This window comes from Lycium barbarum, chromosome 7, assembly GCF_019175385.1.
Source record: "Lycium barbarum isolate Lr01 chromosome 7, ASM1917538v2, whole genome shotgun sequence".
NCBI lineage: Eukaryota > Viridiplantae > Streptophyta > Magnoliopsida > Solanales > Solanaceae > Lycium > Lycium barbarum.
In genome coordinates, this window is record NC_083343.1 from 15,720,486 (window position 1) to 15,734,730 (window position 14,245).

General features: G+C 41.2%; 1 long non-coding RNA gene and 1 pseudogene across 1 annotated transcript; one reads left to right on the top strand and one right to left on the bottom strand.

Annotated features, from left to right (window-relative positions):
* Nucleotides 1-813: 813 nt before the first annotated feature.
* On the top strand, nt 814-3,853 carry LOC132602171 (F-box protein At2g02240-like; annotated as a pseudogene).
* Nucleotides 3,854-4,873: 1,020 nt separating this feature from the next.
* LOC132603207 (uncharacterized) lies at nt 4,874-7,410 on the bottom strand. Its single transcript, XR_009568017.1, has 3 exons — nt 7,040-7,410; nt 6,072-6,138; nt 4,874-5,147 (listed from the first exon to the last, which is right to left on the bottom strand). It is a non-coding gene; the product is annotated as an uncharacterized LOC132603207 (long non-coding RNA).
* Nucleotides 7,411-14,245: the final 6,835 nt, after the last annotated feature.

Here is a 14,245-nt window from a genome sequence, read left to right on the forward strand (position 1 = left end):
TCTCTCAATATTCTTTCAGTCAAAAAACTAAATATTAAACAAAATCAGGCTACCTCTTAGGTTTGCATTACCCATTTTCTATGTTATTTTCCCCCCCTCTTCTTCATTACTTTTTTTTTTGTTCCGGTTCAAGTTAACATACACTACAAAAAAAGGAGTAATTTGCAAAGGTTGAAAGTTGCAATTCACGGAGGCTTTAGCCTTCACTAGCAACTAGCGAAGACTAAAACCTCCGCAAATAGCAACTTTCAACCTCCGCAACTTTCTCATTTTTTTGTAGTGATATATTGATTTAAAATAGGAGTTTCATGGCGATCTTAATGCTTCTCAATATTCTTTCAGTCAAAAGATTATACATAAATTATCTAAAAAATCATGAAAAAAATAGTACAATCATGAAAATATGTTTCATTAATAAAAATTATTTCTTCATAAAAATTATAACATTAATATCTATTCATATTTTGTACTTTGTTATGACCGCGCGTAGCACGACAAATACACTAGTTTATTTGAAATTGAGACATAATTTTTATTGCTGCTCTGTTTACATGTTGACCGTTCATTAATATGATGAATTTGCATCTACCAACTAAGAGTCTTTTTTGCACTAACTAAGAGTAACTAGGATCCAAGATTTTAATGTTATTTCCATAATTATTACTACTACTGTTATAGATTGCAAATATTTGGAAACGTAATAATTCCTGATTCAGTTTTACTTAACTACTAAGACAAAATTATTATATACATGCACTATATACATTGTCCAAATTCAACAACTTTAACCTATTGTTTTTTTTTTTATTTTCAATGGACTATTTTGGATTGCTGCCGGAAGGTTGCATATCGGAAATTCTCTCCTTCACTTCGCCAGAGGATACTGCTAGGTTATCTGTTAGTTCGCGAGGATTCAAGTTTGCTGCTGAATCCGACGTTGTTTGGGAGAAATTTTTGCCTTCTGATTATCAACATATTATCTCTAAGTCAAACTCTTTATTGGTTTTTCCTTCCAAGAAAGAGCTTTACTTTAGTCTATGCGATTCCCCTATTCTCACTGATGGAGGCAAAATGGTACGATATCTTCTTATTTCTTGGAATCGGTTTTGAATTGTAAATGCATTTAATTAAAGGTTAGTTCTGTTTAATTAGATGTATCACAAGGGCCACGATTTTCATTCGATATTCCCGCTAGTTCTTGTTAATGGTTTCTTGGTTAGGTAAAACTCTATTTATTTGAAAAAAAGGTAAAAAGAAAGACCTTGATTTTGTGAAACACCATTTATTTTGAACTAAAATTAAAAAGTAAAAACACCACTTATTATGAAAAGGAGGGAGTAATAACTAAGGGATCAACAGTTTATCAACTTTTCCTTTGAAGTTTTTATTTTTAGGGCATGTTTGGAAAGCTACCTTGTAGTTGAAATTGGGTGTAATTAGACAGTTTTAGCATGTTACTTGGTCAACAGGTAATTGAGGGGGTAATTATTCTTCAATTTTCAAGAGGGTTGAAACTTGCTGGTAATACGTGATGCAATTACAAGCATATTTTTAAATTTCTTCCCTTTTTTGTTTTAATTATAATTTCTGTTCTTCTTATTTATTTTGAATTTCTATTCTTTTTTTATTTTACTTTAATTTTTTCATTTTCAAATATACTACTCTTTCCTTTTATATTGTTTATCTTTCATTTTTTTTTGATTAATATACCAGCACGATAGTCCTACTGGTCGATTTTATTAATATCTTTCATTACTTTACTTATTTCCCAGCCTTTACTTCACGTGCTTTCATGTTATTTCTCAAAGTTTGTTTCTTTCATTTCACTTACCATTTGTTTCTTTCAATTCGCTTACCCTATTTTATTATTTTAATATTTTGAAACTATACCTCCTAAATTGTAGAAAGAATGAGTCATTTACAAATTTGAGTTATAATGAGTGATGTCATTAAGTTGGATTTCCTTGTTGAATGAGATTATAACAAACTTGACTTAGAGTCCGTTTGGATTAGCTGAAAAAAAAGTGGCTTTTAAGCATAAGTGCTAAAAGTTATTTTATAAATAAGCATTTACGTGTTTGGATAAAAGTGCTTAAAGGATTTTTAGAAGTAAGGATAGTATTGGAATTAACAGAAAATATAAGGGATAAAAGGGTAAAGTTGTTGGTCAAACCAGAATGACTTTTAAGCTCCAAAAAAAAAAAAAAAGAGTTGGGGTTGAGCAACTTATTGGTTTTGGCTTATTTAAAACACTTTTTAACTTAATTTAAGCTGTTTTCTATTTTACCAAACACCCAAATAAGTTAAAAATGACTTATAAGCTGGTTTGACCAACTTATAAGCCAATTCAAACGGGCTCTTAGTATAAGCCAATTCAAAAGAGCCCGTTTGGATTGGCTTATAAGTTGCTAAAAACAACTTATAAGCTGTTTTCAGTTTTTTTGAGTGTTTGACTGGTCAGTTTATAAGCCATTTTGTGCTTAAAATAAGCCCAAAAAAATAATTGAGCCCGTTTGGCTTAACTTATCTAAAATAACTTATAAGCTGAAAACAACATATAAGCCAAAAAAAAAAAAAGTTGGGCTACCCCAACTAATTTTTTTCCAGCTTATAAGCTGTTTTTTTAAGCCCATCCAAACTGGCTCTAAGTGATGTCAAAATTGACAGATTATTTTTTATCAAACATAAAAAGCGCAGCCCGGTGCAGCCGGTGCACTAACCTTCCGCTATGCGCGGGATCCGGGGACGGGCTGGACCACAAGACGCAGCCTTACCTACCCATTCATAAGGGATGTTGAGTGGTCTAGGTTCATGTTTCCTTTTCATGCAGTTGTAGAATAAGTACATGACCAATTTTTGAATTCTTTTGTTTGTTTTTAATTATAATGATATGAAACGAGCTTAAATAAAGTAGTAGAGATTCATATTACTGGTCCCAACTTGTTCAGGGTTGAGGTGTAGTTGTTGTTGTTATTTGTTTTTAATTCCTGATATTTTGTGTATCTGTGATTTGATTTGTCAAATAGAGCTTTTCACTGGATAAGAAAACCGGGAAGAAATGCTTTATGGTGGCAGCAAGAGAACTTGCTATTTCATGGGGTGAAGAACCAAATTATTGGGAATGGTTATCTCACCCGAACTCCAGGTTTAACAATTTCTCGTGTTCCTCTCTATGTATAAATCTAGAAAGAAACTACTTTATTAATCATAAATATTGAGCAAACGTTACTTTTGTAGATTTTCAGAAGTGGCTCAACTCTGTTATGTCTGTTGGCTTGAAATCCGAGGCAAGATTGGGACTAAGATACTGTCGAAAGGGACCAAATATGTTGCTTATCTAGTGTTCAAATTGGAAGTTGAATTTATGGGCCTTGACACTATTGATGCAGTTGTTAGATTTGTTGATTCTCAGAGTGACACTGAAGTTGATGAACGAACTAGCATCCTTGAGTAGAGGCGATGGATGGAAGGAAATAGAAATGGGAAACTTTTTTAATGATAAAGGAGAGGATGGAGAAGTTGAAGCGCGATTGATGGATATTAGGGGTCACGCAAAAAGTGGCCTCATCATCCAAGGAATAGAGTTTCGACCAGAATGAAGAAGAGAAGAATCCTCTTAGTATGCCTTGCCTAGTTTTGGTCTCATTTGGATTGTTTCAAATACTTCTATATATGTGAAATTTGATGCACACAAAACCTCATTTGATTTTTATGATTATATAAGTGAAATTTGGCACATGTTTGTAGCATCATTTTCTGCATTCTGTTTCAATCAACTCTATTTTTTCCTCCCTCACTGTAAGGAAAACCATATAGTTATGCCTTGATTTACATTTTTCCCTTTAATTAATAGTTCTCCATCCTCCTCAAAGGATTTGCCATATGGAACCTTTTTTATAACCGAGAAATCTGCAAGGGCTCGTGCCATACAGTTCGAAACTGGTTGCTACTGGAAATGAGTGTTCTGACATCTATGGAGTAAAAATAAACAAAATAGATCAATGAACAAAAAGCTAGAGTATGAATACTAGAGAGATTACATTTCAAACCCGCAACTTCAGTTGAATCAGTTGCGGCGCTTGACCATCAGGCCTGATGACATCATTTGTGGAGTGGTGTAATCTTAACTAATTTGGTGTTTTGAACATTTTTTATATAGTCAGACCTCTTTATAATAACATTCGTGTATAATAATACCTTTCAATTATAGTCAAATTTTTTCGGAACCGATTTTTTATGTTATAGTTTACTTCTTTATAATAACATTTTACCTATAACAGTAACAACCGACTTTATAACAGTACGCTTTTTGTAAAATACCCCCGTATAACATCTACTTTTTTTGGTAATATAATAATTAACTATTTTTTATAATATTAGAATATCCATGTTTACCAATAATAACTGTATAGATTTTGACCAATATTTGATCAGTTAATGCACTATTTCTGACAAAGAATATCATATGCATATATTTTTTTCATCATTAAAATATTTTCCTTCGTTATACAAAGTGTGATTCAACTTAGAATTTAGCAATGAAAACTGAAAAATTAGATTTTATGTATCTTTTTTGTCACGACCCAACCCCGTAGGCCGTGACTAGTGCCCGATCTGGGCACCCGAACCCATCTATTAAATATTATCTCAAATTCTATCAACTCATTCTAGTATATGGCGGAAGCCGACAAGGCTTTATTTCAAATTTAGGTAATTTCCAGAAAAATTTCGGCAGAGTTTCCTTTATTTTACGGACTATCCAATATACCCTGCACGCAGAAAATACCAACGAAAGCCACACAGGGCTAACCAAGCAATATATAAACATATGCGGACCGGCCGCCTCGGCGTATAGGGTCGCCCAAACAACATATGCGGACCGGCCGCCTCGGCGTATGGGATCGCCCAAACGACATGTACATACATTCATACAGAAAGACCCTAACCCACAAACATGTCCACAGACCTCTAAACAGACCGACAGAATCATATGACAGGACAGGGCCCCGCCGTACCCATGAACGAATATGTATAAATGCACTAACAAGTATATATACCAAAAATATAAGCTCCGGGATGAGAGGAGCACTCCGAATAGCAGAAGGGGGTGTCCTAAACAGGTGGATCACCAAGCTGTGCGTCTGTACCTGCGGGCATGAAACGCAGCCCCCGGAGGAGGGGGTCAGTACGAAATATGTACTGAGTATGCAAAGCAGAAGGTACAGAAATAAGTCTTGAACAGTAATTGAATCAGAAGTATGGAAAATAATACATATCCCAAAAATATCAAAATGTTTATTTCCAAAGTATAAATTATGCATAGGGCACAGGAAAATATGGTCGCCCGCCTGTCGATGGCGCCATAACACAGCATAACACCAGAAAGTTTCAAATCTCCGAATCCCCGGCACACATCACAACACAGCATAACGCCAAACATATGTGGAACCCGGCCCTCGAGCGAGGAGCTCGGTGAACCATAAACACAGCATAACACCGGAATGTATCATAATACGCACGACAACCGAACCGGCCCGGGAACCGGCGAACGATATCATAGGGCACGAGCGGAGTAGTGAGGAATCATATGCATAAAATCATTATCATAAATCCAAAGATAAGTAAAATAGTCATATTTGAAATCGGAACAATAATTACAACATTTTCTTCTCGAAGTTACCGAAATTACATAAAGGGCGTCGCGGGACCCACGGACGAGTATAGACCCGAACTGAGCCCGCCTATGAAAAAACATACTCATTTTATATCATACAAACTCCTACGAAAATTTCAAAGCAATCCGAGCTTTTCTGAGGAAGTTATGGGCGTTTGAACTTTTGGAATCGCTAAAGAACAAGCTTTGAAACCTAAAATCAACTTTCATGAAATCTTTACAAATCATAAACTCCGAGGATAAAAGGATCAATGTTATGGCATATGCGCCCAAGAATACCAAGGAAACAAATACGAATCATAGACAAGCTCGGATTTGCGAGAATAGAGTTTCCTAGAGGCTCGCATCATGGCCTACTTTAACTAAGGCATGCCAAAAGAAAGGTTACTTTACATACCTCAAACGCTCTCCAATACGATCCAAACTTAAGCTAAATCCAACCTATGATTCGGGCTGCCCACGATCTATAAACAAGCCATAAAATGCCAAACATTAGCTAAAGACTTTTTGGGCATTAAATTCCAATTTCGCCCTTAATTCTACAGAAATTTGGGCAGCATTTCCCCTGTAAATAGGCTACCCCGAGAATTTAACTCGGCCGTATCAATCAACAACAACAACAACAACCAACCTAACAACATTAATAATCAATCCGAAAGGTAATACAACAATAATAGCTCTCTTTTCCATCATTCATCAACTTTCATAAATTCAATTCGACGACTTACCTTCAAGCCAAAATCGACGCTTATACGCTCACATACTAACCCGAACCCATACCAAAAACATTTCAGGACATTCTAAGCAATTTATACAATTTTTCCAACAATCCATAAATTTTCCCAAGCTACCCGAAACAGCCCCTAACCGAGACAGCCCCCCTAACTTTTTCTTCATTTCCAAATCATGGTTCGTATCTACAATTTACATTCTAACAATGCTATTTTCATCAATACACAATTTACATTAAATGTACAACAACTTCCAAATCAGTCCGCAATATTTACAACATCAATTTGAGTCAATAAACTTTCATTTCCAACATAGAATTCATGGCAACGACGACTAAACAATAAGCGATACTAATTCAATTCTTGGCACATAAGGTGACCCATTTTCGGCTAACACTACACATATACATATATGGATGATTCTCAATTGTTCTTCACCTTACAATGATCATAATCAACTAACTAGGCATTAATTCATAATTTCAATCACAACACAACAACACCCATTTACACGGCTCAAGCTCCACATACACAACTCACCTCCAACATTTCATATTTCATGATTTTCCTCCATTATAACATACTACAACATGCATACAGCCTTTATAACATACAAAACATAATGAGTTCTTACCTTTCTTCTTCAACTTTCCAATAGCCTAGGGTTTCCAAAAGATGAAAAATGATGGTTTGATCGCTCCAACGATGCTTCCACGCTACTTAGGGACCTCAAAATAGTGGGTTTACAACAAAGAAATAATTTTGGGATGGCTTGAAATGGAGTTGATTTTTCTTAGTCTTGGCCGTGAGCTTCTTGTTGAAGCTCTTCAACTTTTGGTTTTATTTGCTAAGTGTTGAAGTGGTAAAGATGACTTAAGGTCATCTTTTAAGCTTCCACAATATTTATCCATGTGTCCCATGGCCCACACATGTGTTGGACCAATTAAAATTGGCCACACAATGTGTGGGACCATTTGAGGGCCACAAGGCCTCATTTGCAAGATTTTTTTTTAATTCCAATTTATGAATTGTGGTCCCAAATTTTTCCTAAGTGTTCAATGCCAACAATTCCATATATAACTTATGCCTCGAAATAAAATCAAAGGTCAAAAGTCCCGACTTCGAATCCCGGAATAGTCTTGGCTCTAAATTATCATAATTAATCCGGGTTGTCCCAATGTATAAAAATACGGGACGTAACATCCTCCCCCTTAAGAACATTCGTCCTCGAATGTTGAATTAGTTCTACGGATCTTACTCAAATCCGGGGGAGTTGCTTTTATAGCCATCACATACAAATCATTCATAAATCAACATAGTCAGACAAAGAATTTGAATTACCTGAAGGTACTGGGAATAAGTGAGGATACTTTTCCTTCATCTGCTCCTCACCCTCCCAGGTCATTTCTTCGCGGTTATTATTCCGCCACAACACTTTAACCGAAGCCACATCTTTATTCCGCAACTTTCTCACCTGACGATCCAATATGACTATAGGCTGCTCCTCGTAAGATAGCTCCTCTGTGACCTGTATCTCATCTGAAGGAAAAATTCTGGAAGGGTCACCAATACACTTACGAAGCATGGAAACATGGAATACCGGGTGAACCGCTCCCAAGTCAGCTGGCAAATCCAATTCGTAGGCCACCTTGCCTATTTTGCGAATAATCAGATAAGGCCCAATATATCTCGGACTGAGCTTTCCTTTCTTGCCAAATCGCATAACACCTTTCATCGGTGACACTTTCAGGAACACCCAATCGCCAATCTGAAACTCTAACGGTCGACGTCGCTTATCGGCATAAGATTTCTGTCGGCTCTGGGCTGCCAACAATCTTTCTCGAATAAGTTTCACCTTATCCACGGCCTGCTGGACCACATCTGGGCCAATCAACTCAGTCTCCCCAACATCAAACCAACCGATCGGTGATCTACACTTCCTGCCATACAAAGCCTCATATGGTGCCATCTGAATACTGGAGTGGTAGCTGTTATTATACGCAAACTCAACAAGCGGTAAATGATCGTCCCAGCTACCCCTGAAATCAATAGCACAGGCACGCAACATATCTTCCAATGTCTGAATAGTGCGCTCGGCCTGTCCGTCGGACTGGGGATGGAAGGCTGTACTCAGGCTCACCTGGGTCCCCAATCCCTCCTGAAACGATCTCCAGAACTTAGCTGTAAACTGGGCACCTCTATCGGAAATAACAGACACAGGAACTCCATGAAGTCGTACAATCTCCCTGACATAAAGCCTGGCATAATCCTCAGCTGAATAGGTGGTCCGAACCGGAAGAAAATGGGCTGATTTCGTCAGCCGATCAACAATAACCCAAATAGAATCATACCTCCGTGGAGTGCGAGGTAGACCTGTAATAAAGTCCATATTAATGATCTCCCACTTCCACGTCGGTATCTCTATCTCCTGTAATAGCCCACCGGGCTTCTGGTGCTCAATCTTAACCTGCTGGCAATTTGGACACTGAGCAACGAACTCTGCTATATCTCTTTTCATACCGTCCCACCAATATAGGCATCTGATATCATGGTACATCTTCGTCGACCCTGGGTGAACAGAATATCGGGCGTAATGTGCCTCGCCCATAACCTGTCGCCGCAACCCTGCAACGTCAGGTACACACAATCTGCCTCTGTGAAATAACACTCCATTAGGTGAAATCTCAAACGGAGTCTTCTCCTGTGCTAGCGCTGCGTCTCTGTACTTTGCCAGAATAGGATCCTCATACTGATGCCGCTTAATATCTTCTGTAATAGAGGACTCAGCAATACCTCGAACAGAAACCCCAACATCTCCAGAATCAGCCAAGCGAACTCCAAGACTAGCCAACTGATGAATATCGCGAACCATTTCTTTACTCTCTGATGGCACGTCTGCTAGGCTGCCCATAGACTTGCGGCTGAGTGCATCCGCCACAACATTAGCTTTCCCAGGATGGTAGAGAATGTCAACATCATAATCTTTCAGCAACTCTAACCACCTCCGCTGCCGCAAGTTCAGCTCCTTTTGCCTAAAGATGTACTGAAGGCTCTTATGATCTGTATAAATGTCAACGTGAACCCCATATAAATAATGTCTCCACATCTTCAAAGCATGAATGACCGCGGCCAGCTCCAAATCGTGAGTAGGATAATTCTTTTCATGTTTTCTGAGCTGCCGGGAAGCATAAGCTATCACCCTGCCGTGCTGCATCAACACACATCCCAAACCAATACCAGAGGCATCACAATAAATCACATACCCATCTGGACCCTCCGGAAGAGTCAGGACTGGAGCCGTAGTCAACTTCTCTTTCAGCAACTGGAAGCTACGCTCGCAAGCATCTGACCACTGAAACTTAGCTCCCTTCTGAGTCAGCCTTGTCAAAGGCGCTGAAATGGAAGCAAACTTCTCCACGAATCTCCGATAATAACCAGCCAATCCCAGAAAGCTACGCACCTCTGTCGGCGTCGTAGGTCTAGGCCAATTCTTTACGGCCTCGATCTTCTGGGTATCCACCCGGACGCCATCAGCCCCAATAATATGTCCCAGAAATGCCACTGAAGATAACCAGAATTCACACTTAGAAAATTTAGCATATAATTCCTGGTGCCGAAGTGTGCCAAGTACCGTCCTCAAATGGTCTGCATGCTCTGCTTCTGACCAAGAATAAACCAGAATATCATCGATAAATACGATCACAAACATATCCAAGAACGGTCTGAATACCCGATTCATCAGGTCCATAAATACTGCTGGGGCATTTGTCAGCCCAAAAGACATAACTCTGAACTCATAGTGCCCATATCGGGTCCTGAATGCTGTCTTGGGAATATCAGCCTCTCGTACCCGTACCTGATGGTAACCCGATCGCAGGTCTATCTTCGAGAAGTACCTGGCACCCTGCAGCTGATCAAACAAATCATCAATCCTGGGGAGGGGATATTTATTCTTGATGGTTACCTTATTCAACTGCCGATAATCAATGCACATCCGCAGCGAGCCGTCTTTCTTCCTCACAAATAATACTGGAGCTCCCCAGGGTGACGCACTAGGCCGAATGAAACCCTTCTCCAATAAATCTCTCAGCTGCTCTTTCAATTCTTTTAATTCTACAGGTGCCATTCTGTACGGAGGAATAGAGATAGGCTGAGTGTCTGGCAACAGATCAATAGCAAACTCTATCTCCCGTTCGGGAGGTAGACCCGGAAGCTCATCTGGGAATACATCTACAAATTCATTAACCACTGGGACTGACTGAAGAGTCGGTGCCTCTGCCTCTAAATCATGAACACGGACCAGATGATAAATATACCCCTTTCTGATCATTTTCTCAGCCTTGAGGTATGAAATAAACTTACCCCTCGGCGATACTGTATTACCTGCCCACTCTATAACTGGCTCCCCTGGGAATTGGAATCGGACTATCTTCTTTTGACAATCAACATTAGCATAGCAAGAAGCTAGCCAATCCATACCCATAATCACGTCAAACTCGATCATATCTAACTCTACCAAATCCGCCTTAGTGCAGCGGCCACAGATAATCACGGAACAATCTCTATAAATCTGACTGGCTATAACAGAATCCCCTACTGGTGTAGCTACCTCAAAAGGCTCTATCGGTTCGGATTCTATCCCAATTTTATCAGCAACGAGTGGAGATATAAATGACAATGTAGAACCAGGATCAATCAATGCATACACATCACGAGAGAAAACCAGTAATATACCTGTGACGACATTAGGCGAAGCCTCCTGGTCCTGTCTGCTGGCTAAGGCATAAATGCGGTTCGAAGGACCGCTAGAACCCGAAGCTCCGCCACGACCCCTGCCGCGGCCTGCTGGTGCTGGAGTACCTTGCCCCGCAGGGCGCATCGCCACCGAGGCTGAAGATGAACCACCGGCTGACCCGGTAGACTGAGCTGAACTGCCTGTACCACCTCTAGCCGGACAGTCTCTCATCTGATGGCCCTGACGGTCGCACAAAAAGCATGCACCCGTAGCTCGGAAACACTCTCCCGGGTGCTGTCTCCCACAGTAGGAACACAAAGGTCTGGGTGGCCTCATCTGACTGCTGGAACCTCTTTTCAACTGTGAGCCTGAAGCCCTGGAGCTCGGGCCTGCCCCTGAATATCCGACACCCTCAGATCTCCTGCCGGTAAACTGTGGGGGTGTACCCCGGCCTGACGGAGGAGGATGTCTGCCTGACTGCTGCTGCTGAGGCTGTCCGCCTCGAGAATCTCCAGAATAAACTGCGAATCTGGCCCTCTTGGGCGGCCTCCTGTCCCGATCTCTGCTAGAATAATCAGCTCTATGTCGGTCCTCCATACCCAGGGCATAAGCCTGTAGTCGGGCAATATCCATGTCTGTCTGCAATGCCACCGCCATACAACCATCAATCAAATAGCGGTCTAACCCCATCACGTATCTGTGCATCCGATCGGCCATATCTTCTACTATGGCAGGTGCATACCGGGCCAAAGAATCAAACTCCATATTATACTCACGGACGCTCCGACCCCTCTGCTGCAGATGCAAAAATCGGTCAACCCGCGCCCGCCGTAACTCTGGGGGCAAAAAGTGGTGAGTGAAAGCAGTCACGAACTCGTCCCAAGTAGCTGGGGTAGCACCCTCACCCCTGGATAGCTCCCAGGACTCATACCAGTGAGCAGCAACATCCCGTAGTCTATGCGAAGCCAACTCAACAGACTCAGTCTCTGCAGCCCTGACCAAATCTAGTGAGCGCCGCATCCCCCGAATAAAGTCATGGGGGTCCTCGTCGGGCTTAGACCCGTAAAACTCTGGAGGGCCACATAATAGAAACTCTCGAACCCTCAGGCTGTCACGCCTATCGTCATCATCATCATCTCTCCGCCCGCGTCTGCGAGCCTGTCTCGCTACCAGAGTGGTCAATAACTACACAGCCTCTCTTAGTGTCCTGTCCTCCGCCCCTTGCTGAGGAGCTGGAGGCGCGGGAGCTGAAGCCCCTGGAGCTAATGGTGAAGCTGCTCCAGACTCCTCTGACGATGAAGACATAGCAGAGTCGGCTGGCCGGGACGTAATATCACGCATCATCTGAGCAAGGGTCCGAGTACCCTTCTGAGCCCGGCTGGTCTCTCCTACTACGCCCTTTTTCTTCTGGGCGGCCGTCGCCTTTTTCGGAGGCATCACTGAAAGAAAAACAACAACAGATCAAAACAGAATCATCCTAATAGCACAGTTCTATCGCACGATCTAAGATCAGAAGAAAAGACAACATCGTAAATGTCCTGTAGCCTCCTGTTTATAGATGTGGTGCACAACACACCGATAAACAAGACTTTACTAGACACGATCTGTGGACACTCCGAGGACAAACCGCTCTGATACCACTTCTGTCACGACCCAACCCCGTAGGCCGTGACTAGTGCCCGATCTGGGCACCCGAACCCATCTATTAAATATTATCTCAAATTCTATCAACTCATTCTAGTATATGGCGGAAGCCGACAAGGCTTTATTTCAAATTTAGGTAATTTCCAGAAAAATTTCGGCAGAGTTTCCTTTATTTTACGGACTATCCAATATACCCTGCACGCAGAAAATACCAACGAAAGCCACACAGGGCTAACCAAGCAATATATAAACATATGCGGACCGGCCGCCTCGGCGTATAGGGTCGCCCAAACAACATATGCGGACCGGCCGCCTCGGCGTATGGGATCGCCCAAACGACATGTACATACATTCATACAGAAAGACCCTAACCCACAAACATGTCCACAGACCTCTAAACAGACCGACAGAATCATATGACAGGACAGGGCCCCGCCGTACCCATGAACGAATATGTATAAATGCACTAACAAGTATATATACCAAAAATATAAGCTCCGGGATGAGAGGAGCACTCCGAATAGCAGAAGGGGGTGTCCTAAACAGGTGGATCACCAAGCTGTGCGTCTGTACCTGCGGGCATGAAACGCAGCCCCCGGAGGAGGGGGTCAGTACGAAATATGTACTGAGTATGCAAAGCAGAAGGTACAGAAATAAGTCTTGAACAGTAATTGAATCAGAAGTATGGAAAATAATACATATCCCAAAAATATCAAAATGTTTATTTCCAAAGTATAAATTATGCATAGGGCACAGGAAAATATGGTCGCCCGCCTGTCGATGGCGCCATAACACAGCATAACACCAGAAAGTTTCAAATCTCCGAATCCCCGGCACACATCACAACACAGCATAACGCCAATCACAGCATAACGCCAAACATATGTGGAACCCGGCCCTCGAGCGAGGAGCTCGGTGAACCATAAACACAGCATAACACCGGAATGTATCATAATACGCACGACAACCGAACCGGCCCGGGAACCGGCGAACGATATCATAGGGCACGAGCGGGGTAGTGAGGAATCATATGCATAAAATCATTATCATAAATCCAAAGATAAGTAAAATAGTCATATTTGAAATCGGAACAATAATTACAACATTTTCTTCCCGAAGTTACCGAAATTACATAAAGGGCGTCGCGGGACCCACGGACGAGTATAGACCCGAACTGAGCCCGCCTATGAAAAAACATACTCATTTTATATCATACAAACTCCTACGAAAATTTCAAAGCAATCCGAGCTTTTCTGAGGAAGTTATGGGCGTTTGAACTTTTGGAACCGCTAAAGAACAAGCTTTGAAACCTAAAATCAACTTTCATGAAATCTTTACAAATCATAAACTCCGAGGATAAAAGGATCAATGTTATGGCATATGCGCCCAAGAATACCAAGGAAACAAATACGAATCATAGACAAGCTCGGATTTGCGAGAATAGAGTTTCCTAGAGGCTCG